We start from the raw sequence: 12,473 nt of genomic DNA on the forward strand, positions 1-12,473 counted from the left end.
TCAAGATACTCCCCAAGTAAGTAAACTCTGTAACGTTTTCAAGAACAGAACCGTCAAGAAGAATACGTGCCTGCTCTCAACCAATGCTCAAAACTTTTGTTTTCTTGATGCTTATTTTCATTCCCCATTTACAGCAGGACTCATGTAGACTGTCTACTAACTTTTGTAGTTCACCCGAGGTCTTCCTAATTAAAGCTATATCATCAGCATACATAGCAGCTGTAATGACACTAGTTCCTTGAGCTTAGACTCTGTAGTTCATGTAGAGACTTCCTTCTTTCCTGTTTTCAATTTCTACTCGGCTAACTTTAGCTTTGTTTATTGCTTCACGTACGATCTTGTTCATGATGAGATTAAATAATACAGGATACATAGCACAACCCTGACGTACACCAGTTGTAACTTCAATTTTGATAACTTCTCACTTTAGATTTGATAACACAATGTGTTCCATCGTGAATGTCAACAATCAATTGTACAACTTGTTCCTCAATGCCTCTCTCTTTCAAAAGTAGTCTGAGAACATCTGTAGATACGGAGTCAAAAACTTTTTCCAGATCAACAAAACAAATACAGCAGCACACTTATGTTCAATGGACTTTTCAATTAACTGACGGACTAACTATAATTGATCAATTGTTCCTCTACCTGAACGAAAACCACATTGGGCTTCTAGTAGTAGAGGTTCAACTGACTGTTTAAGTCGTTTCAGAAGAATATTTGCTAATACCTTTCCAGGTATACTGAGTAGTGAAATACCACGGCAGTTGTCACATAGTACCGTATTCGCCCGTAATAACGCCCGTACCGAAATAATGCCCATGCCCATATATACGCCCATGTGCAGCAGGTCAGAACTTTCAGCCCGAAAAAACGCCCATGCCCAACTATACGCCCATGCCCAACTATACGCCCATGCCCAAGTATACGCCTAGGATACGCATGCGCATAGAATAACAGTTAGCCACGCCACTCTACATGCGTGGTTTCCTATGTCCATAGCTTTACCTTTCACGTTGCTAGAGGAACGCAACAGAGGATAGGCTGCACGAGCCCACAAGTCACAAACATGCCCAAAGTCAAACTGTGTCAAAGATATAGTCTTCCGGATCCAATAGCACCGACATACCGTCTAGCACGCACAAGAGTTAGTACACATGACTGAACTGACTACAGCGCCGAGTTAGCTGCATTATGTGAGGATGTTTTTAGTTTAGTGCTACAAGCATGACATTGAGATGGCTCTTTTACAGTTTTATGAAGTCTTTATTCAGTTATCACGCTTTGAATTGGTAGGATTAAGGACTCCCACACAGTAAACACAGAACACTCTCACCTTTACTTGGCACTATGATAGGAAAAGGCCGTTATTACAGCGCAGCGCCCTAGCGTGGCTGGACCAATAACATTGCCAGTGTGACAAATAACGCGGCGGTCCTGACCAACAGATGACGGGCCGTCATGCTATTGTATCCCTGGGGAGAACTCTGATGGTGGCAGATGTCAGTGTTGAGTGAAAGTGCATGCTTACCGCTAGACCCATGCTGATACTCCTGCCGACTCTGGTTCACCTGCCACAATGAGGAAATCCTACATGCGCGAGTTCAAGCTAAAAGCTCTGGAGTGGTATGAAGCAAATGGCAGGAATATTTCAGCAACTGCGAGGCAATTCAAAGTCGCTCCGAAACGAATTCGAGAATGGCGGAGTTTAAAGAAGCACATTCAAAATCAAGCTGGAGGATGCCGATCTAAAGGCCGTGGACGAAGTTCCTTTTTCCCTCTCATGGAGAAGCAACTCCACGAAGAGTTCCGTCAGCAGAGGTTAGAGGGGAAGAGGGTGAAGCGGTGGTGGTTTACAGCTCGTGCAAAGGTCTTGATGAAAGAACTGTATCCTGATGTGTCGAACTTCAAATTCTCAGAGCACTGGTTCAGAAGATTTCGTGTTCGTTTTAACTTGAGCTTCAGGAAGAAGACCCATGTCGCTCAAAAAGCACCACAAGCCCTCGTTCAAGCCATTACCAATTTTCATCAGAAAATTCATGCTGTTCGGGAGAGTGGTGTGTTTTCTGCTGCTGATCTGGCAAACATGGATCAAACCCCGTTGCCTTTTGTCTTGGATGATGGAAAGACGTACAATGAGACTGGTGCAAAGGAAGTGTGGTGTGCAAGTGCAGCATCAGGCCTTGAAAAAAAGGCAGTGTACAGTGCAGCTGACTGTGTTTGCAGATGGTATCAGTCGCGTGCGTCCGTTGATTGTGTTCCGGGGCCAAGACAAGCGCCTTGCTAAGAAGGAGAAGGATGGGTGGGATCCACGAGTCCGTGTTATGGTTCAGGTGAATGCGTGGAGTGATGGTGCAGTCATGAAAGAGTGGATCGAGTCTGAATGGGGCAACGTCTTCACTAACTCACCTTCTTCGTCCACTGGGAAGATTTTGGTAGCTGATATGCATCGTGCACAGCAGACAGACGAGGTGATTGAGCTGCTGCGTCAACATAAAACAATCATGGTATCCATATCTGCTGGCTGCACAAACTGCATACAACCACTTGATGTGTGCATAAATAAACCATTCAAAGATGCAGTTCGGGGCAGAGCACGAGAGGCACCAGCAAGAGAACCTAAAGCTGTTCACGGAGAACAAGATGTCGACTTCTGAATGACGCATCCTCATCACGAAATGGGTTGCGAATGCATGGCAGAAGGTGTGCTCCGACAAAGATATGGTTATCCGCTCCTTCAAGAAGTGTGGCATATCTGTGAACCTGGATGGCAGTGAAGACAACAGCGTAAACATCGAAGGCCTCCCAGATTACAAGTATCGGATGGCGGTGGACGAGGGTGATGACAACGAGCTCGTGGAAGCTGGATGCAATGCTGTTGCTGCTGCTGAAATTGAGTCGGTGGACGAGGGAGATGACGACGAGGTAATGGCAGCTGTTGAGCCAGCTGGCAATGCTCCTGCTGTTGGGACTGTGGACATTAGTGACTGATGGTAGCACTCACATAACAATAATACTGGTATCGATATCGGTACATTCCTTTCCTTCTTCAAGTGTTTGCTGCGTGTGTAGTGTTCAGTTTCTGATTAGCTATCACAGATGCATGGTATTATAACTGTAAACCTAGCTGTTTATGTTGTTAATTAATACCAATAATGGTAGTCTAAATGGTTACAACTTTGGGAACCTTCCCCTACGGAGACCATCAGCGTGTCATGTAGTACAGTAATAGTTTCTAGGTCTATGACATTGTAGTCTTAGTAGTAGTGTAACCTTGATTGCAGGCGGCGTTTGTGGTATTTCTGTGTCTAGATGATGACTGCATGGCCAAACAACAGCATTTTGTGACCATGTATACGCCTAGGTCCAAAATAATGCCCATGCCCTAGTACACGCCCAGAAAAAAAACATTTCTTTTCTATACGCCCAGGGCATTATTACGGGCGAATACGGTAGTCTGTCATTTTTCTTGAAAACGGGAACAAGAACTGAATCTTTCCAATCTTGTGGCACTTTCCCTGAAGTCCGAACTTGTTGAAGAAGCTCAGATAGCCAATCACAAAGCTCCTTAGACCTATCTTTCAGTAATTCAGCTGTTATTCCATCATCACCAGATGCTCTATTATTTTTTAACATTTTAATAGCATTGGTGATTTCTTCTTCACTGAATGGAGCACCAGACCCAACAGAGCACACAACCATTCCAGAGTCTATTGCAATAGGACATCTGACATTTAATACCGAGTCAAAGTGTCTCTTCCAATGATCTAGCTGATTGTCGGAACAAAGTAGTTTCTGACCATGCTCATCTAAAATTACCGAGGCAGATTGAATGGGTACTTGATCAAAGTTTTTGAGCTTCCTGAAAAATTCATAATGATTGTGGCGTTTCAAGTCATATTCTAAATCAGATGCTTGTTCACGCAACCACTCTTGTTTGTTGTGTTGAACTGCTTGTTTCACTTGTTTACATAAACTAACATAATGTTTTCTAGTCATCTTTTTCCTGACATCTCATCCAAGCAATGTGAGCCTCACGTTTCTCAGCTATCAGCTGTAATGTATGCCCAGAAATTCATCTATTCTTCCTGGTTTGAACAACATTTAGGTGCTCATTTGCAGAGTCCATAATTGCACTACAAAAGTCAGACCACATAGCTTCAGTCTCAGTAGACAATCTTTGTGTGAATCTAGTCATGACGTTATTTCGATATTTACCTAGACTTGGCTGTAATTTAGGATTAAGAGGATACCAAAGTGGCAGTGTGTATATTCTTATACTGGAAGAAAGGTGATTGTGATTCCCAGGTTATGTGCTTGACAGAATTCTATCAGTCTAACACCATTGTCACTGGATGATTGAGATAAACCAAACTGACCAACAACTTTTGAAACTGCCTTTCTAAGTCTAGCATTAAAGTCACGCAGCAGAACAACAAGCGAATCTGTCTTATGCATAGCCACATCAAGTTGTTGATAGATTCATCTGTAACTACATCTTTGTATCGTTCTGTTGGAGTGTAACCAACAGTGACATTCAAAATTCCTCTGTCAGTGAGAAAGTCAGCACGCAATATCCTTTTTGAGATAGGATCAAACGATTTGAGTGACTTCAACACATTATGTCTAATCACTGGACCAACACCCCTGGAATCTAGCTCAGGTGGTTCAGAAAACAACAGACAATAGCAGGAGTCTTTATCTAAATCTATAATGCATGCACCAGGTGAGTGAGTTTCAGTAATGCCACATGATGTAATATCAGTTGTAATCAACTCTTTGCCAAGAAGGTCAGTTCCGCCCACACCCTTTAATGTTCGAACATTCCACACACCAAACTGGAGCAATTGATTCTTTTTCCACAGCACGTCATTGATTTCTTTCTGCTTACAATGAAAGGAAGAGTTTAAGCTAAACAGTTGAAGGTAGTGTAAACTTGACTTACAACTACTCTTTACCATTATATTGCATATATAATGGAATTTCTTTACATGGTTCCTCATGGAATTTACTGATGACAATACACTGGAGCAATCCAGAATAGGACATCTCATGGAATGACCAGACTATGTTATTGTGGTACCAGAAGCAGATTGGATCGCAGTCTGATTACAAACTGAGGTATTAGGGGCAGTCGGAGAGCCCTCAATAATCCCTTCCCACAAGCACAGCCTCTTGATTGCTGGGTTGCCTCTCAATCTTTGGAGCCCAGTTCTATTCCTTGCGTCACTGGCTCTTTTCCCGGCGCCACCCCTACTTTTGTTTACACGTGGGGAATGCACTCTATTCTGCGTTTAGTAGCAACATATGTTTTGAGTTTGCTAGGCTAGCGCACCCTAGCCTCTCACCATCTTCGACTTGCCGAAGGTTGAAGTTAGCATGTATTTTGTCCCCCGGCAAGGGAACTACCATTTAGTGAGAGGACTTTCGCCACACACACACACACACACACACACACACACACACACACACACACACACACACACACACACACACACACACCACCACCACCACCACCACCACACACACACACCACCACCACCACCACCACCACCACCACACCACCACCACCACCACCACACCACCACCACCACCACCATAATTTGTGATGTACAGTATCATTCCTGGATATTTTCAGCATGAGAATTACTGTATTGTTTGATATTAACTCTGTTTATTGACTTTGTAGTTGTGGCAGTTTGTATCAAGAGGAGAAAACAAAGGCATGTCAGTCAACATACTTGCCATCCTTCCTTCTCAACCTCCTTTCTTGATAGAAAGCAGTGACCTAACATATGAACTGACAGGTTACATTGAACTACTGCAAGATTCATATCGAGTGATTCGACGACAAATAGAAAAAGATAGTGCTGTGTATGTCAGGCCCTTCTTGTTTAGAGTTAACAGTGTTACAATCAAGTAACAACTCAGTTGCCACGTTATTGACATGTGGTTATTTGCAATGTGCTGTGCTAGTGTTTTTAGTCAGTAAGTTTTTATATTTTAAGACTGAACACAGTATGTGCAATGGAGAGAAGGGGTGAGACTTACTGGTATGGTGTCATGCATGAAATACTGAGCTGTAGCATTGTGCTGATGTATTTATGGTATGTCATGAAATTGAATTTCTTGGCTTTCGTGTTTGGTGTAAGTATACTGGGCAACATCAAGTGATTAGTTGCATAGGTGCAGGTTTGAATGTCGTAACAGTTATTGACTATAGTTCATATCCATTTGGACTAACCATTAGGTTTTAAATTAGACTTTAATCATGATCAGATTGAAGCTTTGTGCCAACGAAGTGACTTCTTCTGATAAATTGTTTGTAATTATCCAACTGTGGCGTGAAGAAGATAGATAATTTGCCTTTGAAGTGCACAGACGTTTATCAGATTCAATTGACAGTGCAGTGAAAGAGAAGGCCACCATTAGTCACGTGACTATAGATTTTAATTTCATTTTTCTCTAATTCAAATTTATTAACAAAATTCACTGTGTTGAGTGGCATGATTTGCAGCAGCATTTTGGAGATGTAGTGAGAATAACGTATTACATTCTCAGAATGTAGTACGTGTACTGAAATAGTGAAGTTTGCAACAAGTTATTCATAGCATTGTGTCAGACATGAGAGTACTGAACCACTTGGTACTGAGGCAAACAACAGACAAATATACTTTAAAGTAAAACACTTAACCACTCGGTACATGTGCTGCACGAGCCGAACAAACGTACAAACAAATTATTAATATATTGAAATATAAACAAAGAATCACACTGATCGACAAGACCAAACCAACATGCTAAGAGACACATGCCAGTAGACTAATGTACCTTTCCTACATTTACATTTTTAAATTTTAATCCGAGGGATAAATAATTTCAAGTCTAGACTAGGCTACTCAAGTTGTGACTTGACAACAAGTTTCCCTAAGTTGATATATAATAGGGAATTCAGCAGGCCTCTGTTCTGGCACGTATCTTCTGCACGCGTCTATATCTACTACATGTGAAACGTAGGAATACAGTAACACGCTGCTGAATGTACTCACTGCGTTCAGAACCATCGTCACTACATACATACGCTGTCAAAAGTGACGCCCCACCTAGCCTCGGTAACCTACTAAGCCTTCCCCTTGCTCTCCTACAGTTGCCCTAACCTCAGTAGGACATACGGGAAAGTGTCTGGAAACGTGGCCACCGTCACGCGAATTTTTTGGGGGCCCCGTTGGGTGTGGCTTTAGCTGTTCCCGTATGCACTTCCTCGCGGTTTGAAGTGGTCTGGTAGTACGAGGCTCGGCAGTCAATGGACATCTTGCAACCGCGATTTTGACATAAACGAAGCGCTGTCTTTTTGCGCACCTTTCAAGCAGTAACCTGCGCCGTTTATTAAAAGGGGGCCTCAGTTTTTGTCGTCCGCTGAACGTGGTTTTCTCGGCACAAATCAATTTCAATAAATTAGACGACAGGTAAAGTCATTTATAATTACTATTCTTCGCAGTTAAACAAATTTTCATTTTTATACAATTAAAATAACAGCATATGATATGTGTGTGTACACAATATTTACTAAGCATTATCTAGTTGGATAAACACGTACACAAAATAATGTACTCTAATAATCATTACTAATCGGATCATTTAATGTAAACAACATACTAATTACTAATGCATAGAATATGATGATAATGATGACGACATATTGATAACACTGCTGGTTGTCACACAGCTATTATTGAGGTAATCTATATTTAGAGCTAACATTGGTTTAAATCAAATTATGTTAATTAATTTGAGTTAAGTTAATGACTCTTAGTTAAGTTGATGGTATCAGTCATTGTGTTGTGACACTTATAGGTGTATACATTGGATATGCATTTTGCCAACTGGCATTATATTTCAAACTAGGCATTGGTTGTTATATGGTTGGTGACATGAATGACAGTAACTGAGTTATATAATTAGTATACTGTGTGTGTGTGTGTGTGTGTGTGTGTGTGTGCACGTGTGTGTGTGTGTGTGCACGTGTGTGTGTGTGTGTGTGTGTGTGTGTGTGTGTGTGTGTGTGTGTGTGTGTGTGTGTGTGTGTGTGTCTAATGGTGTAAGGAAGTTGAAATAGAGTATTTGTACAGGGGAGAAGTCTAACAGAAGGCCTATCAGACAGGTGCCAACTGGTTCTTCTAAAGGCAGGAAAATCTTAGAGACTTGGCCAAAGTCAGGGGTAACGGCATATGTAATACTTAAATATTACATGGAACTTAAATGCTGTTAGAATGGCTTTCATTGGCAGCTTAATTTTTTTGTACAGTCTGAATTGCCTTTAGAATTCTCATGATATATGTTTGTCGTGATATATATCATTGGCTGAGTGGCAGTGTTCATTGTATATCTATTGTTGTACTTTGTTCCTTGAGATTGGCATTCTTTTCTGTTTGTGCCAAAATTGCTTACGTGTATATAATAGGCAATGGCTGCAGTTTCTCTCCTTTTTAGAGCACTAAAAAATAGATGTATAATGATTTGTATGTACTTCACACTTTAAAGCAAACGTATACGTATGGATGTATCACATTGGAAATATTTGGCAAACTTGTCTGTTAAATTGGTTGTCGTAACTCTCTGTAAGTTATGTTTATAAACATTGAACAGTTAGTTCTAGTTTGTAACTTGTCATAACTGTTTTGCAGTCTTTGGGTCAAGAGTCCTACTAAACTATAAATTGTGCATTTATGTATGTACTGGTAGTAATTTTATTGTGAGAATGGTATCCTGCTTATTTGATGTACGTATGGTTGGTCAGTACATGCACTAGAAATTACAATTTGAGCTTTAAGAAAGGCTTGTTTTGTACCTTGTCTTGTACCATTTGGGCGTTGCAGGCTGCTTTCGTCTTTTTGAAGGAATCTGTGTCCTCAGAAACATGTGCAGTGTCTTTGTGTGCAGTGTCTTTGTGTGCAGTGTCTTTGTGAACCTGTTTGGACTCTAGTCTCTGTTTCTTTTGTCTTGGTTCACCAATAGAGTCTTCTTTCTCCTTACTAATGTTGTCACGGTTTGGCTAGAAAATTGCAAATCATATTGCAGTGTATGGTATTGCAGTGATTGTGTATCAATAAATATATTTGTTGCAGTGTGAAATGAGTAAACATGACATTGGGGCACTGTCTTTGTGCTGTGTGTGTATGTGGAAGAATATGCAAAGTTGAATGTACGCAATAGCAGGAAGCGGTTTGGGAGGTGTGCCAAAGTGGGTGTTCCTAAAGTAGGCGTCTGACAGATTTGAAAGCCTAAAACTAAGAAACGGCTTCGTTGTGGAATATGAAACGTTGCAAGCAGATCCCCGGCATGGCGGTGCACAACGTATGCGGGCTGGATTTTCGATTGCTGCTTTTGATTCCGTTTCGTTGCACGTTAGAGGCCGAAAACATGCGAAAAATATTATTCTAAAATCGCAGAACGAAGCAATCAAAAATCGAACTCGCAGTTCTTTGTTGTATCGCTAATTTCTATGTCTTGTGCAAATTTGAAGTGCGTAGCGAGTTGCGTTACTTAGGAGTACATTTTGAATGCGCGCTTGGGGGAGCGTTTCATATTGCGCATTGCTATTGGTCAATTTTCTAACTACCCGTATGTGAATGGTAACGACCCTACCTATGTCCTTGCAGATCACCGTTACTATCCGTCTATGGACAACGGTCCTTCAGCTCTTACAGGATCTCATGTATTCAAAATGGCGTAAGGGGGTGTTTCACTTTTTAATTAATTAATTAATTAATTAATTGGTTATCGTAACTCTCTGTAAGTTATGTTTATAAACATTGAACAGTTAGTTCTAGTTTGTAACTTGTCATAACTGTTTTGCAGTCTTTGGGTCAAGAGTCCTACTAAACTATAAATTGTGCATTTATGTATGTATTGGTAGTAATTTTATTGTGAGATTGACAAATGGTATCCTGCTTATTTGATGCACGTATGGTTGGACCGTACATGCACTAGAAATTAGAATTTGAGTTTTAATTAAGAAAGGCTTGTTTTGTACCTTGTCTTGGACCATGTGGGCGTTGCAGGCTGCTTTCGCCTTTTTGAAGGAATCTGTGTCCTCAGAAACATGTGCAGTGTCTTTGTGAACCTGTTTGGACTCTAGTCTCTGTTTCTTTCGTCTTGGTTCACCAATAGAGTCTTCTTTCTCCTTACTAATGTTGTCACAGTTTGGCTGGAAAACAGCATCTCAAGTCATACATTCATTTCTGGCTTGTGTTGCCACAACACTTAATTAAAGAACTTCTTAACCAATCCCATGCTGTGCAAGGAATGGGGAATTGCGGGGAAACTCTTGGCAAACCTATCAGGGAAGCTCCACATCTATTGCTTGCCAGCCAGCTCTCCTTCTTGTGAAGATCAGTTCATAATGACGTAGAGAGTGGGTTCATTCTGAATACTCAAGGTAATCTGTGGCAATCAGTGGACAATGAGACAAGGAAAAGAGTCATGGTGTTGTCCTACATGGACTTCAAGAGCTAGATTAAACCTTAATTTATGTCTGATTATTCTTCTATTTATTCTTTTATGTTTACTCTTCTATGCATGGCTACCTATTTTTACTTGTTACGCTTATGTATCTTGTCTTGCCTAGGGCACTGTACCTGTAGCGGTATGAATCAAAATATTATTATTATTATTGTTATTGTTATTATTGAATGAATGAATGATGAATGATATATTTGATTATATTTGATTATTATTATGTTGTGCTCAACCAGATCAGTCTGATTCATAAGGTCACTGGTAAACACCGAAAGCAACCCTGCCTCAGAGGTGCTTAGACCATCATGGCTGTCTAGACAGAAGACATGACTTTACGCAGGATCCGACTGGATTCAAGAAGCACTGTATTACTATGTAGTATTATTATTAATAATATTATTAATAATATTATTACTATTCAGGAGAGGTAATTACATTCACAGTGGGTGTATACTAAGGGAATTATACAGGCAGGGAATTAATCAGGAACGAATTATTTGGAGAAATACTGTACCTCATCAAACAGTCTGCTTGTGCTCATGTCTTGAACTTAATATACATTGTGGTATGTTAACGAATTAAATAAATTCTCATTTAATTCAATAGCTGTTGTCTACGTTTTGACTGCATCATGTGTATAGATGCTGATCTGCATCCTGTGAGAAAAGAAATAGCGACTGCTGCTGTTGCACATACACAATGGAAGTTGTTTATTACAAGTCACATTATAGATCTGACCACAATGTTTGGACGTTATTATAATTATAGTTCTAACAAGAGTCAGATGACTCATGATTATTTGTGGACATCCAATGCATATGCAAGATAAGCAGTGACAAACATTTTATTGCTACCCTGAAGTCACAACTGTCCTCTTGGTACAACTAGCAACTAAGACTACTTTCATCACTCCCATTTCTGTAGTAGTGCAGGTTTCACTGATCATGACTCCTTCTAGTTAGAGCATGGCTTCAAATGACCTCATAACAAGTAGCAGACATCAACTCATTGTAAGTTAATAATGTTGACAAAGAATTTCAGCCAAACAACTGTCAGCTGGCTGGCAACAGATCATTTTAGAAGTATTAAGGACCTGCATAACAATTGTGCTTTAATTCTACCATTTCTCTTACGGGTCATTTTGCCTCACCATGTTGATTTTGCTATTGTCTCAAATACATGGTGTCTTTCAAGTGTCATCAACCTACAGTTGTATCATCAAAGTACACAGATTCAAGACAGGCAAATGGTTATCACAAATATCCATATTAAACATACCAGTAATGTGACATAGCCAACAAAAGGACAAACACCATGCTTGGCTACCTGGATTATTTCAGTACCAGGTGTAGCTTGATGGCCCAGGTAACGCTCTCACATTTCTAAGTACAACCACAGATGTTAGGTTCTGCCATAGCTGCCACATTAACATGCAGACTAACAAATACCGTACTTCACATGGCCATTAGTAATGGTCAGAACACTCAGAATGCAGCAAGCCAGACAGTTCTTGTCGACAACAACAGTCACAGACCTTGTCCACCCCAATGAAATACCAGTTACTCAATATATACACTAGAATCAAATGAGGCAAAGATGGGAGTTTCTTGTCCAAGAAATTATCCTCTATCTCATCATTGCTAGGACGATAGTAGTTTATGCATTAATGTGTCTTGAATGTACCAATGCTATGAGATGACACGTACTTTTCCAATTGAGTAAACAGCCATATGAATACACACACACACACACACACACACACACACACACACACACACACACACACACACACACACACACACACACACACACACACACACACACACACACACACACAGTATACTAATTATGTAACTCAGTTACTGTCATTCATGTCACCAACCATATAACAACCAATGCCTAGTTTGAAATATAATGCCAGTTGGCAAAATGCATATCCAATGTATACACCTATA

At 40.5% G+C, this 12,473-nt stretch overlaps 2 long non-coding RNA genes across 5 annotated transcripts; one reads left to right on the forward strand and one right to left on the reverse strand.

Annotated features, from left to right (window-relative positions):
- Positions 1–7,257: 7,257 nt before the first annotated feature.
- Positions 7,258–11,257, forward strand: LOC134188096 (uncharacterized). Of its 3 annotated transcripts, none has more exons than XR_009971259.1 (5): positions 7,258–7,466; positions 7,855–7,922; positions 8,130–8,218; positions 9,126–11,083; positions 11,160–11,257. It is a non-coding gene; the product is annotated as an uncharacterized LOC134188096 (long non-coding RNA). The 3 variants fall into 3 exon arrangements; XR_009971258.1 differs by having other exon boundaries at positions 9,126–10,883; positions 10,941–11,257; XR_009971260.1 differs by having other exon boundaries at positions 9,126–10,438; positions 10,755–11,257.
- Positions 11,258–11,540: 283 nt separating this feature from the next.
- Positions 11,541–12,256, reverse strand: LOC134188097 (uncharacterized). Of its 2 annotated transcripts, XR_009971262.1 has the most exons (4): positions 11,972–12,256; positions 11,797–11,900; positions 11,669–11,722; positions 11,541–11,611 (listed from the first exon to the last, which is right to left on the reverse strand). It is a non-coding gene; the product is annotated as an uncharacterized LOC134188097 (long non-coding RNA). The 2 variants fall into 2 exon arrangements; XR_009971261.1 differs by having other exon boundaries at positions 11,797–12,256.
- Positions 12,257–12,473: the final 217 nt, after the last annotated feature.

The sequence above is a fragment of the Corticium candelabrum genome, chromosome 12 (assembly GCF_963422355.1).
Source record: "Corticium candelabrum chromosome 12, ooCorCand1.1, whole genome shotgun sequence".
NCBI classification, from domain to species: Eukaryota; Metazoa; Porifera; class Homoscleromorpha; order Homosclerophorida; family Plakinidae; genus Corticium; species Corticium candelabrum.